The sequence below is a fragment of the Ixodes scapularis genome, unplaced genomic scaffold (genome assembly GCF_016920785.2).
Source record: "Ixodes scapularis isolate PalLabHiFi unplaced genomic scaffold, ASM1692078v2 PGA_scaffold0__279_contigs__length_252992795, whole genome shotgun sequence".
Lineage (NCBI taxonomy): Eukaryota > Metazoa > Arthropoda > Arachnida > Ixodida > Ixodidae > Ixodes > Ixodes scapularis.
The window spans coordinates 123,603,635-123,608,002 of record NW_024609835.1 but is presented as its reverse complement, the minus strand read 5'-3'; the positions used below and the strand labels follow the sequence as shown (position 1 = coordinate 123,608,002).

Genomic DNA, 4,368 nt, shown 5'->3' with positions numbered 1-4,368 from the left:
AAGTTCATCTGATTTCTTGGTAAGAAAAGGGTCCGTCACCTGAAGGCTTTTCAAAACCTTTAACAGATAATGACTTGCATTTAGCTGCCACGTGCCCCTCTCACTAACGATGGCTCGGAAAGTGTGAAGGATGCGCGACATGAAACGCATGGCATGTGTGGACGCAAGACATGTGACGACCTGAACCGAAAGAGAATGCAAGTGTGACGATGAAGCGTGTCAACATGTGGGGCGTACGACGCGAGGCGTTTAACGTGAGATTGAGATGTGTGACGCAGGACGTGTGATTTTGCGTGGTGATCTGTAAACGAGGCACCGCCTATAAGGGGCAGGCTGACATAAAGGTAGTGCCTCTCGGATTTCCTTAAGGTTGGGGGAGCCCTCAAATGGTGGCGGGGGTGGTCTCCAGGGGAGCCGAAAGATATAAAACTGATCACTGCGACGGAGCTGTGTGGTTCATGGTTGCCATACAGTGACCGTCGGACCCGCTGTGAGGCACGCTCGTGTCGTAGTAGCGTAGTTGGATAGGTGAGTCGAGCACTTCGGGAGCGTTGTAACAATTCTTTTTTTACAACATTTGTCGATATCGTTCACGACGCCCTTATGTTGGATGCCTTATGCTGGACGCTCTACGCCATCATTGCAAAAGGGGTGGGGGGGAAGTGAACAGGCCATAACAGTTATCACTGTAAAATCGATGCCAAAGAATTAGTGAAAAGAGCCAGCATATGCAATTACATGTTTAATTGAATCCATACAAAGAGACAAAAGAACAGTTTTCATAAGTCATAACCAAACCACTGCAATGTGAACAAATATTTGATGGCACCATACGAACTAACTGATACAGTTAATGAGCTGATCCACCGAACACACCAAAGGAGCTGTGCAATATACTGCAAGAATTGTTTGCACATTAAACATTGTAAGGTGAAGAAATAGACCATGAAATTTTCAACTACTATCAAAAGTTAATATAAGGTGCCCTTGGGGGATGTTGAACCGAAATTTGGACTTTACAAAGCGAAGCAGTGTTTGACTGGACACTACAAATACCAAAACACCACTCGTACAGCGGTATCTCTAACGGATGGTTGTTTTTCTGGAAAAGGAGGGCACATTTGAACGAGGCGAGTAATGTCTCGTTTTTCGCAGAGAAGTTGAGGAGGAGACCGAGCATCTTTGCATTGCCTCATCGAGAAGGCAAGGCAAAGCGAGGAGAAGAAATGAGAATAACAACATCACTCGCCCTATCAGCCTCGTTCCATCGCGTGCTCCTTCTTCAGAAATACAGCTATCCATTCGAGATATCACTGTATGAGTGATGTTTTGGGGTTTTGTATTGGCCCGCCAGCACTCCAGCCTTGTTTTGTAAAATCCAAACTTTGGTTCAGCATTTCTTTAACAATCTAGGACTTCACAAAAATATAAATTTGATGCTTAGAACAAACTTGAGTGGAACTGTGATGCAAAAAGAAAATTCTTGAAAATGAGACACTCATCCCAATCTTGACCTGACTTGCTTCCGCACCACTAGTCTGACATTTTAAAAGGGTCTGCGGAGCATATGCTGTCAGTTCTCAATCGCGCTCGGTCTTGTTGGGCAGAGGAATTGCAAGAAAGCTGTTGGCGCTGCGTTCCATTATGGTGCACTTGGCTGTCAAATTCTTTGAATTGCATGCTACAACTATACCAGATCTTGTGCCTTCACGAACATGCGAGAATGCAATCCCTAGCTGATTGTCCTTAAATGGAATGTTCTTGAGCAGGTTCAGCTTCTCGATCAGAACAAGATGCTGTATTTCAGACCCTGTACCCGGTTTTGCAAACACGGCCAGAGCGTGCAGAACCCCAAATGAACCATCTTTAAGTTCAGCCACGCAGTTAGCCCTCTTCGGCATGTAGTAATCTTCCGTGTTCCAGACAATGCTGTTGCACTGGAACCGGTGATAGTAGACAACTTTGGAAGGTGCCGTGCCCAAGTACCTCTCGAGAGCCACCTCGAACCTGACGTTCACTGCGGCTGAGCTCTGTCTTGTGTAGACCACAAGGTCATCGGTTATCTTTAGTCCTGTCTTCCCCATGTTCTTCCGGGCAGTCATGTCATCAAATAGTTGTACGGCCTCTGGTGTGCTCATTTTGCTTCGATTCAGGAACAGCTGTTGCCACATAAGGAATGTTCTGGCAATTTGCTCAGCGATACCTTGCGTTCCTGAGAAGTACTTCAATAGAGTAGCGTTTCTTCCTTCAAAAGGGAAGCAGGAATTCGCCCAGAGGGGTCCCCATGCAGCCACAGCATCAGCCAAGTGGAGTAACTGATGGATGTTGTACGACATGTGCTCGTTTCCATACAACACACCCATTCGAAGAGCGAACTTGCAGAGAAGCGCACGAGCCTCACAGACATCCCTCTCGGATATCTGCTCCTTCAGAAGCAAGTATACTGCAGATGCAAGCAGTATAAAGTGTTGAAAGTACTGTGGAGGCAACACTGGTTTGAGAACAACGTAGCCATAGAAGAGGAGGAGCGCCCTGTACTCTGTCGCCTTCCAGTATGCCCTGTCCTCAAGTCGTCGGGGTGTACGTGTAATCTCTGATGGTGGCTGCATGCTTAACAGTATTTTGTTCATTGCTGGGAATTGCGTGCCAATGTACCATGGGTGAGAGTGGTTCTCACTGTCGAGCCAGAGCTTCATGAGCTGGCGCATGACTCCTAAGCAGACACAATGCTGGTAATCTGGAATAAATCCCGTAACTGGATTGAAACGTGGAATAGTCAGGATGATTGAGGGACCCTTCACACCTTTCACAGGTTGTTGGGGGGTTCCCTCTTCTGCCTCCATCAGGTGCTTTTCCTTTGTGCGTGGCTCTGGTGGGGGGTCCAAGTAGGGGTACGTGGAGCCCCCGGGGTGGTAACACCACCCACATCCATAGTGGCCGTTGAACTGTTAGCAATTCTTGACTGCTGATCTAGCGACGGCATCTACAGAACACACGACTGCAAATACGCGAGTGGTAACTGTTGCTCCATTTCTAACATAGGAAAAGCCTGCCGACAGTTCCTGGAGCTCTTTCACGAAGGGCGTCAGCAGCGTTGTCATGTTCGGTTTCGATGCTCCGAACCAAAGGGCTGGCATCAGCATGTTTTGTTTTCTTTCAGCGGGTTCAAGTTGTAAGATCTCACATTGAATGGCCAGATATCAAATGTTGATTTCTCAAACACCCGTATACCGTCGGTGTTCCACATCAGAGATATGTCATTTTTTGTGAAGTCGCTACAAATACTTTTGTGTTCCTTGCCGTCCAGAATGTCGGTAATCAAAGGTCCACCTCGTGATGTGGGCACTTGTTTTAAGTCAGGCTGAGCAAGGATACGGAGCAGCTGTTCCTTGAGTGGCATAACCAGAAAAAAAGGACAGGAGTCAGTATCTATACTACAGCCACAGTTCTCACAGTTTCCATTGTGTGCAACCTCATTTGAAGGTCCTAGGTAGCCCTTGCAATGAAAGCAGAACAAATGCTTGGTTGCTTCAGCTTGATGTGCGCCGACCGCCTTCAACAGAAGATACTTAGATTCTGGTGCCTTCCCAGGAGCGATTATGCTCAGCAGATTTAAAAGGTCTGCTGTGGCCCTGTCACTTTCTCTGTGTCGCAGTATGTACGCCATCACTAGAGCGGCTATTTCATCTTGCTCCTCAGCCTCTGCTATGGCGTCTGTTGGTGCATCTTGATGTGGGCCCTGAAAGATATTCAAAAACAACACTTTTTGAGTTTTGTACAAAAGTTATAACAAAGAATATGCTTGATGTACAATGTTTATCATGAACAAAACAGCGGGCTAAAGAGGTAGGCTCAGCTACAGGCCATCACTACTTCCAGGTTTATAGTCAAACCTGAGATCCGTGAACTTTTGTGATGCAAAAAACCCTTGCAGAAGCTTGCAAGCTATATAAAAATTTAATACAAGCGGTGAACCGTATTGATTTACAGTCTTTTTTTCTTCTTTTCTGAAGATTCCGGAAACATATAGCTTGGTAGTTGCCCATCGCCTCAATATGTTCTTTCTGGAGCTTAGGCACTTGCGCCACCGGTGGTGCAGCCCTTCTATGCTGTGCCGGAACCACGTTTTCGAAGTCCGTACGTCACTCCCACACCTGGACAGCTACTTCCCTGCAGGTCATCAATGACCGTGAGATGCCGTCCTCACAGAGCTGTTTTCATAAACCTGAACGAGTGATTATCACTGGTGGCCAGGGGCGTAGCCAGGGGTAGGGATTATGGGGCTTCAGCCCCCCCCCCCCTCCCCGAAATCCAGCCGACCCTACAATATATACACATGCATTTTGACCCCCCTCCCCCTCTTCGCAC

General features: G+C 47.2%; 1 pseudogene; it reads right to left on the bottom strand.

Annotated features, from left to right (window-relative positions):
- Nucleotides 1-1,580: 1,580 nt before the first annotated feature.
- On the bottom strand, nt 1,581-3,143 carry LOC115313458 (annotated as a pseudogene).
- Between the last annotated feature and the right edge of the window lie 1,225 nt (nt 3,144-4,368).